Source organism: Theobroma umbraticum, unplaced genomic scaffold (assembly GCF_002168275.2).
Source record: "Theobroma umbraticum cultivar Fairchild unplaced genomic scaffold, ASM216827v3 scaffold_56.0, whole genome shotgun sequence".
Classification (NCBI taxonomy): domain Eukaryota; kingdom Viridiplantae; phylum Streptophyta; class Magnoliopsida; order Malvales; family Malvaceae; genus Theobroma; species Theobroma umbraticum.
Genome location: NW_018397256.1, coordinates 4,451,115 through 4,460,163, shown reverse-complemented (window position 1 = coordinate 4,460,163; position 9,049 = coordinate 4,451,115). Strand labels below are relative to the sequence as shown.

The window sequence follows — 9,049 nt, the reverse complement described above, 5'->3', positions numbered from 1 at the left end:
TTAGATGAAGTGTGAGGGATATTGTAATCCTAAGCTTGTTTGATTTGATTTTTATCCAAGTTATTATTACTTTCTCTTTTCTTTTTAGTTTAAATTTTAGTTAATTAGTTTTAGTTAATTAATTTAATTATTTGAATTTGATTGTTTGGATAAGATTAAATTGTTATAATTTAGTACTTAGTAAAATTTTAAATCAATTCGCTATAGGATCGATACTTTGCTTACCATTGTATTATCTTTTCGATACGTATACTAGTATAGGTAGAAATTTAACTGACAAGTTTTTGCCATCGTTGCTAAGAAATTGTTTTCTAGAATTTTTACTAATAATAATACCAAACAATTTTAGTCTTAATTTAAATTATTTTATTTTATTTTTAGGTTCTTTTGGTTGAGGTGATGAATTATTATAACTATCAGTGGCTATTTGAACAATTTGTATCTAGAAGGGTTGTTAGTGATTATGAATAGGCTATCAGTGCTTTGGCCACCCAAGTAAATGCATTGTCTCAAAGAATTGACAATTGGAGTGTTAATGTTTTTCAGAGTCTTTTTGTGAGATGCGAACTTTGTGGAGATGGGCATTCAAGTGATTGTTGTTCAACTTATTATAAATCAATGCAATATAATGAAAACTTCATTGGGTAACAAAACATTTCATACTCCAACAATTACAACTAAGGGTGGAATCACCAAAAAATTTTTTTTGGAGTAATGATTAGGGTCTTACATATTCATCACAGCCTATTTTTCATAATGTTTTTAGTCACAAGCTAGAGCTCTTGTCCCTGAAAAGAAGCCTACCTTAAAAGATATTCTCATGCAATACATGGCAAAATGATGCCATCATTCAGAATCAAGAAGCTTCATTGAGAAATCTTGATACTCAAATGGGATAGCTTATTAATGACATCAACAATAGGCCTTAAGAAACTTTACCAAATGACACTAAGGTTAATTCTAAAAGAGAAGAATATGGTAAACATCTAGATAAGGTAAACGACAAGGATGTGGTAAAGAATAGAGATAAAGTAGATCAAGAAAATACTTCCAACAAGCACATTCAAGATGAAGAAGTTAAACAAGAGGAGGAAATATCTACACCACCACAAGTTAAGCCATATGTGCTTCCTATTCCCTTTTTGGATATAATTAATGAGTTATCTGAGGAGGCTGTTGATATGGAAAATCCAAAGAAACTCATTGTAGCTTGTTTGGTTCAAGATGCAAGAACAGAGGCCAAGAATAAAGAACTCACAAATGTTATACATGTTTTGAAGGCTATACCAAAAGTGCACATTATTCAAGAAGAACTCAGTTTGGGAAGTTAGGTAAAAGCAAACTTATTCCACCACCTTGGGTTGAGCAAGCACCAAATCTTGAGTTAAAGCCACTACAACCTCATCTTAAGAGGAGGCTACTTTCACACTTTAAGCTTTTTCCATGCAAACTCAAACATTCTTAAAGGGTGAATGAAAACCTCAACTAAAGTCAAGCTAGTGACTATAAAAAAGTGTTTCTTACGAGGCAACCTACTTTCGAAATTCATAATTTCTCATTTCAGTTATTTTTATTTTATTTATTTATATGTCCACTTTAATCTTTATTTATTTTCTTTTTGTAGTAAAAAAAAAAAGGCCTCCTATAAGCATTGATGGTAATGAAGATGAGGAGGAAGGTTAGAGTTTCTTCGGATTCATCCAACCATCAAGAGAGTATTCTTTACCTTTCCTTTATTTTTTCTAACATTGAGGACAATGTTTAGTTTAAGTTTAGGAGGGTAAATTTTTTTTTTCTGGTGGTGAATATTCTATGGAAGTTTTGGATTTAATTTTAATTATTTGTATGCTTTTAGGATTGGTTATCATTTACATTGTTTATAATTTTTTCTTATCCTATGATGATATTTTGATTATTTCATGATTTAAGCTTTTGGGAAGAATATGGGTATGATTTAAGATTGTGTTGATATTCTTGTGATAGCTTTAATTTAGAATGTGACTTCCAATAATTTGAGCACCATATTCCTTTACTTAGAATTTTTATGTGATTTAGAGAAAGTTTATGTTGATAAAAAGTATAATGAAGTCAAGAATTCTAGAATTTGTTAGATTTTCTCTCGAGACGAAATCTTAGATAACACTTAGGATAAGAAGTGATTTAGGCTATGTTTGGATTGTTTGAGCCTTTTTGAGCTTACCTTGTTATGTTTATCCTTAGTCACTCTTTTTTAGCCTAATTTACCTTTTTTTTTTGGTAAATACACAATTGTGTTAGCCTTAATCTATTTATTTAAATCCAACAATTTGAACCTTTCACCCTTTAAGTATTGTAATCTTTTTAGGGTATGGTTTGAGCTTAAGGATAAATTGAGGGAGAAAGGTGAAAAAAAAACCAAAATAAAAAAAAAGGTGATGGTTGTTAGAAAAATTGCCCTTTGTTTATAATTGTTACAAATAAGTTTGAGGGTGTAAAAAAAGAAAAGAAAAGAAATAAAGTGTGTTGTGCAAAGGAAAGTTTACTTCAAGTTTGGGGTGCTATACAAAAAAATTTGAGCTCTTTATATGTCCTACATTGATTAGGTGCTTAGAGTGAATTTGAGCATAAATATATCCTTTGTCATACCTTGATCTTAGCCTCACATTATAAGCTTAATGAAAACCTACTAATCATTGAATAAGTATTAATCTACATTAATGGAGAGAAAGATGAAAAACAAACTCATGGGATTCTACTACATATCTATGCTTAGATTTGGCATAAACTAATATGAATTGCATGATATACTTTGTAAACTCATGGCATGACTTTAAGGATTAACTGTATTTTACCTTAAGTTGGAATTGGGATAATTTCTGAGGAAAACATTAAGAAATCATGATTTGGTACTTCTATCTCTTCAAGTATTTTTATGTTCAGTTTTCTTTTTGTTATTTTCTTTTACTCGAGGACTAGCAAAATCTTAAGTTTGGGGGTGTGGTAATTTTATTTTATGAAATTATTTTAGTCTAATTTTGTTGTTAAATATTAGCTAAGTCTTTAATTTTAAATTATAATTTAGTTATTTTTAGTTACTTTTATAATTAGTTTATTTTTAAGTGAGTTTATTTTAATTTAATATTTATTTTTTTTAATTTGGTTATTATTTAATAGTTTTTATTTTTTTGTAAGAATTAAGAGAATCGGGTTTAATTTTGAAAAGTAAGATGTTGAAAGATCCAAAAATCTGCTTGCATATGTTTTAGTGTTTTGACCATAATTTGCCCTACGAAACTCCAAATGATGCAATTCTTCTATCATTAGAAAGATAAGAGATAGAAATACAACTTTCATGAAGATTACTTTGCCCAATTCTGCCTTGAAAATAGAGAAAATCGCATCAAAAGATGATGACATGTACTGCCGCAAGAATTGAAATTTTGAAAGATGATATTTGATTTTTGGGCCTCTTATTACACTTTTAAGCCCAATTAGAATAAGTAGGTTAACTTAGAAGATTTTAGGTTAAGATTGTTAGTATAAATAAGATATTTTTATGAAACATTAAGGAGACAACTTTTGGAGATATAGGAAGTTAGAAGTTGAGACTGAAACTTGGAGAGTAAGGTAGCAAATATTTGTTTTGTTTTTTTCGTTAGCTTTTTTTTTTGTTACTCTCAACGATTGAAATTTATATAATTTTATTTTTCTTTGCAATTATGAGTAACTAATTCTTTTTTTCTAAGATTGCAATTGAACTTACATGTAATCTAAACTTTTAATCTCTTTCTTGTCTATCTATAATGGGATTTGAATTGTTTATTCTAATTTGTTTTTAATACTTTTAATTGCCTGATCACCAATTAAATTAATTTAAAAATCTAAACAAACTTAGGAAAAGGAGTTTAGTATAGACTAAAATTGAGATAGCATATGATCATATTAAGTGATTTACCTATAAGATAGGAATATACCTATAAGCCTTATGTAGCGAGATTAGAGTCTGAACTTAATGAGTCTATTTTAATTTCAATTCACAAAGAGATATAATGTTTTGGTTAAAATAGATATTTTTATAAGATGAATCGGAAGACCTTTATAAATAATCTTAGACTTGTTTGATTTGATTTTTACCCAAATTACTATTACGTTGAGTTTTTTTTATTTTAAATTTTAGTTAATTAGATTTAATTAATTAATTTAATTATTTGAATTTGATTGTTTGGATAAAATTAAATTGTTTTAATTTTAATATTAATAAAATTTTAAATTAATTTTTTATGAGATCGATACTTTGCTTATCATTATATAATCATTTCGATACGTATACTTGTGTAGGTATAACTTTAATTGACACTTGTTTAGCCAGCCTTAACTAGAGTAGCACTCAATAGCTTAGGTTGGTTGGAGAAATTCGTTGAGTCCTTGATGGGATTATCAGGGGACTCTAGATAATTTGGGGAAAGCCTGATGGGAGGAGCATCTCTTTACAACAACCCGAAAGTGTTAAAGGCTAAAGCAGCCATTGCATTTACTTGTTCTTGTAATTGGGAAATTATATCCCTCTTCTGAAACCAAAGATAACCCAAATTTTTATACGACATATCAAACACAGAAGAGCCAAAACTTTGACAACTGTTACTTCAAAGTATTTAGTCTTGGTGATTCGTAAACCCAAAAAGTAGACGATTTAAAAATAGAAATATATAGATTAACTAAAAATATAATAATTGAGCCTATAAAAAGATAAGAGCGAAAAAGAATAGAAATATCTAGAAACAAAAAAGAAGTTGAGAAGCAAAAATGAAAACAAAAAAAATGATGAAAATGGAAAAGGGAAACAGACAAAAATAGCTAATGTGGGAGGTGGCTGGCGAGAAGCGACAGAAACGACCACCTGTAGAGCAACTTTAAAAGCCATAAGCTTGCATTAAAAAAACGGGAGAGAAAGAAATGGAAAGGCAAAAAAAACCTAAAGAAATCCTAGCGAAAACATCAAGAAAAAACCTAAATCATTCTAGCAACCAAATCCATACCTAAAGTGAAAAACCTCAATTAGAATCCAGAAAGGAAAAAAAATGCAAAAATTTACAACCCAATAACACACAAAAATAGGAGAAGGGAAGGGACCTTCGGTTTTGGAGGATTCATCCTTGAAACCTCTTGGAATAGAGTTTCTTTCTTTGGGTTTAGGGTTTTTTTAGGGTTTTTCCTTGGTGGGGAGAAGTGAGGGGAGGCCACTTGGCTCACCGATAACTGGAGAACAGCAAAAGCAAGGGTGGTTTTCAGTGTTTATAGAAAGAAGAAAATGTTGGGGAGGCCCTGTTTGAAGAGAGAGAAATTAAGAGTGAAAAGAAATGGATACGGTTTCTCTTGATCAAACGGTGCCATTTTAGGAGAGTGAGAAAACGAAAAGTGACTAATAAAAATAAATAAATAAATTCCACATAAATCTTCTATGATACGACATTTTCTCACATAGCATCATTATTTGTTTTTTTCTCACATACAATTTTGTTTTACTTTTGCTCCGAAAAGAGTAATCGTGTTAATTTTCAATTAAAAGAATAAATTTTTCTACAATTTTTTATTTGTTATTTATTTAATTAAAAACTAAGAAAATTTTGAAATTTTTTGAGTTTCTTATATGATTTTTCTCCCACTTAATTTCTCTCATTCTTTTCTTATTCGATAAAAAAAGTTAAAAATATAATATTAAATTATTGGCCTAAATTATTTGTCACAAATTTGTCACTATTTTTGTCATAAAAATATAATTTTAATTTAAACTAATCTTTGTGATAAATTATTCTGTCACAATGATCTACTATACTTAAATTGGTCACATGTTATTTACTCGAGCTGTCCAAATTAAATTTCTACCACAATTTCGTCACTAATTATGTCACTAAACAAGGAATCCTAATATTGTAACGGTTTCTGTCATAAGATTTTGTCACTAATTTTTGGTGCTAAGATAAAATTTTTGCGCCTCAATTAATTGTAATGGATTTAGTGACAAATTTAAAATATCATCACAATTCTGTTACGAATCCATGCCTAAATCTGTCACAAATTCTCATAAACAAATTGTCATTAATTTTGTTACAAAACCATCATAATTTTGTCACTATAAGTTCTTATTTGTGATAGAAAATTTTTTGTCATAGTTGCTCGATTTTTTGGTAGTGCAAGTAAAATTGGAGCCATATTTTATAAAGACCTCTTAATTGAGTCATGTGTGTGTGTAATTTGTTGTATAAGGAGATTATTAATATATATATATATATATATCAAGTGGGACCTATATGTGTTTTATTAAATGTGTTATATTATAAATTTAGCTAATTATTAATTTACCAAGTTGGTCCTAAATTAGGATTGGTTAAAAATATTATTTAATTTATAGAAATTTTACTATACTAAAGGTTTTTCAGTTTTATATTTAGTTAGCTTTTGACAATAGAATGAGGCTACATATTTATAAAATTTTCTCTATTTGAAAATAAAAAGTAGCAAGACAAAAAAAAAATTTAAAAGTAGCACCCGAGCAGTTGGTTCATTGATTGGTGCATGATCCTCTTACCTAAAGAGTAAGATTTGAAATCTTCTTCCCTCAATTAAAAAAAGTTAAAAATAAAAAAGAAATTTAAAAGCAATAAGCAATAAGAAGAAAATGGATATGTCATTTTATTGCAGCGGAATATAATAAAAATTAACAATTTATAAATTAGATTATGTTATGAAATAGAATAAACTTCACATACACCCTTTATGGTATAAGTTTTTCTCACATAATATCTTGAGGCGTTTTTTTTTTCATATAAAACCTTATGTTATAATTCTATTGCAAGAGATGTAACGATGTTAAAGTTTCAATTAATTTTATGTAAATAGATAATAATAACCTTTGTTTTAATTTTTTTTTGCTCATCTAAACAATTACTTTCATTAAAAAATGGAAATTACAAAAGCTGTATTTTTACAAACCTAACGAGGAAATCCACCACTAGGTTACAACGGACTCAACTGTTTTTTGTCTTAAAGTTTTGACAACCTCTCCTCAAACATCGATAGGGGGTGTGTGGCTTCTTTTATGTTTCTTAGCATTGCTTTGGTGGAATTCTCTCAAGGAAATTGTAACTATGGAAAAAATAATTATAAAATTACAATCAATCATATACATTCAAAGATGATAATTATAAACTTTGTTTTAATTCTTTTGTATTTTTTTTTGTTTAATTAAAAAAATTCAGCAAAGATTTTTCATTTTTTTCTTTCCAAAGATAAATCAACTTACCTCATGTAGCTAAGGGTAGCACCAAGGTCTTTACATATATCAAAAATGTTGAATGCTATTCTACTACAAAAGAACAATAGCCATGTTTTAAATTACAATTATAATTCTGGTGCTTGGTATACGCTACTTCTGCTTCACAAGTGGTCTAAGAATAACATCATATAAAGAGAAGAAATGGTTTCTTAGGAGGAATCTCTTTCACTAACCCTGTACATAAATTTATAGGTTTTTACATAATTGTATAGGATTATGTTTTCAAAAAAATGAAAAACAAAAACAAAAACAAATTATTTAGGTAAGATCAATTAAGGCCTTTTAAGAAAGAGGACATAAATTTGGATCCTCTTCTATAAATGTTGAATTCAAACGCTAATAACTCAATACTAATAATGATCCAAACAAAAATAAATTCAATACAATTCTAAAATTAACTAATCAATCATAATTCTCTTAAGAAAAGTAACAAAGAAGCAGTCACTTAGTCATTATTTATTCAAATTCAATATTCAAAGAAACTATAATTTTATAAAAATGGATTAAACAAAAAGAAAAAACGAGAGAGGAAAATTTGAAAACAAAAACAAGGATTGAATCTTTTGAACTTGTTTTTGTTTAGACATAGAAGAGCGAAGAATTGGGGAAGGAATCTCGATCACTTTGGGCTGATGAAGGAATTGGAATTTAAAGAAGAAAACACTTTTTTTTCCTATTGGAATAATGAGAAAGTGAAAGACAAGTAGAAAAGAAAATCAAATGTTGAAATATATTTTTAATTAAACAAATAAAATAAAAAATAGTTAAAACAATGGTTATTATTGTTCGTTTACAAAAAACTAATTGAAACTTTAACACCATTAGACCCTTTGGGAATAAAACTAAAACACAAGGTTTTATATGGAAAAAAACAACTTTAGGTTACTATGTGAGAAAACCCATGCCACAAAGGGTGTATGTGGAGTTTACCCTATGAAATATAATTTGAAAGAACAAGTATGTGAGAAAAATATTGATAAAGTAAGAAGATCTCATTTGAGAATGTGTATTTACAAATGAAGTGAAGGATCTATTTATAGGCTAATAAACCATTTATCTAGATAGAATTTACAAGATAAAGATATTGCTTAAGGGTTTTGAAAGAGGTTGAATTGGAAGAAACAGAATGGGAAAATACTCGTTATGAGCAATTACATTTGATTGAAGAGAAAAGGTTCACAATACTTTGTTATGGCCAATTATATCAACAGAGAAAAGCACATGCACATGACTAGAAAATCTACCATCGAAGCTTCCATGAAAGAGAATTAGTCTTGAAGGAAATTTTCCCCATCAAACATGATCTTTGAGGAAAATGGTAATAAAATTGCAGGGTTCATATGTGGTAAAAAAGACTCTTTCAATAAAGATGCTAATCCTAGTAAAAATGAACAGAGATGATTTACCAAATCCAGTAAATGATGATGAAGTAAAAAAATACTATACTTAAAAAATGAAAAAAAAAAGAAGAAAAAGAAAAAAAAAGGTTCAAGGTGAAAGCCCAAAAAGACAATTTGAATCTAAGGGAGGTAATTAAGTTGAAAACCCAAAAAGGTGACTTATGTACAAAGATTGATAGCATAGAAAAAAAAAGGTTCAAGGTGAAAACCTAAAAGGACAATTTGAATCCAAGGAAGGCAATCAAGTTGAAAACCTGAAAAGGTGACTTATGTACAAAGATTTATAACATGGGAGCAGCATGATGTGCAAATGCCACAAGACAAGGGCAAAGACCAA

At 28.4% G+C, this 9,049-nt stretch overlaps 1 pseudogene; it reads right to left on the bottom strand.

The window, feature by feature from the left end:
• The window catches only part of LOC110410283 (mediator of RNA polymerase II transcription subunit 21-like), a 6,690-nt pseudogene extending 2,107 nt beyond the window's left edge, over positions 1–4,583 (bottom strand).
• Between the last annotated feature and the right edge of the window lie 4,466 nt (positions 4,584–9,049).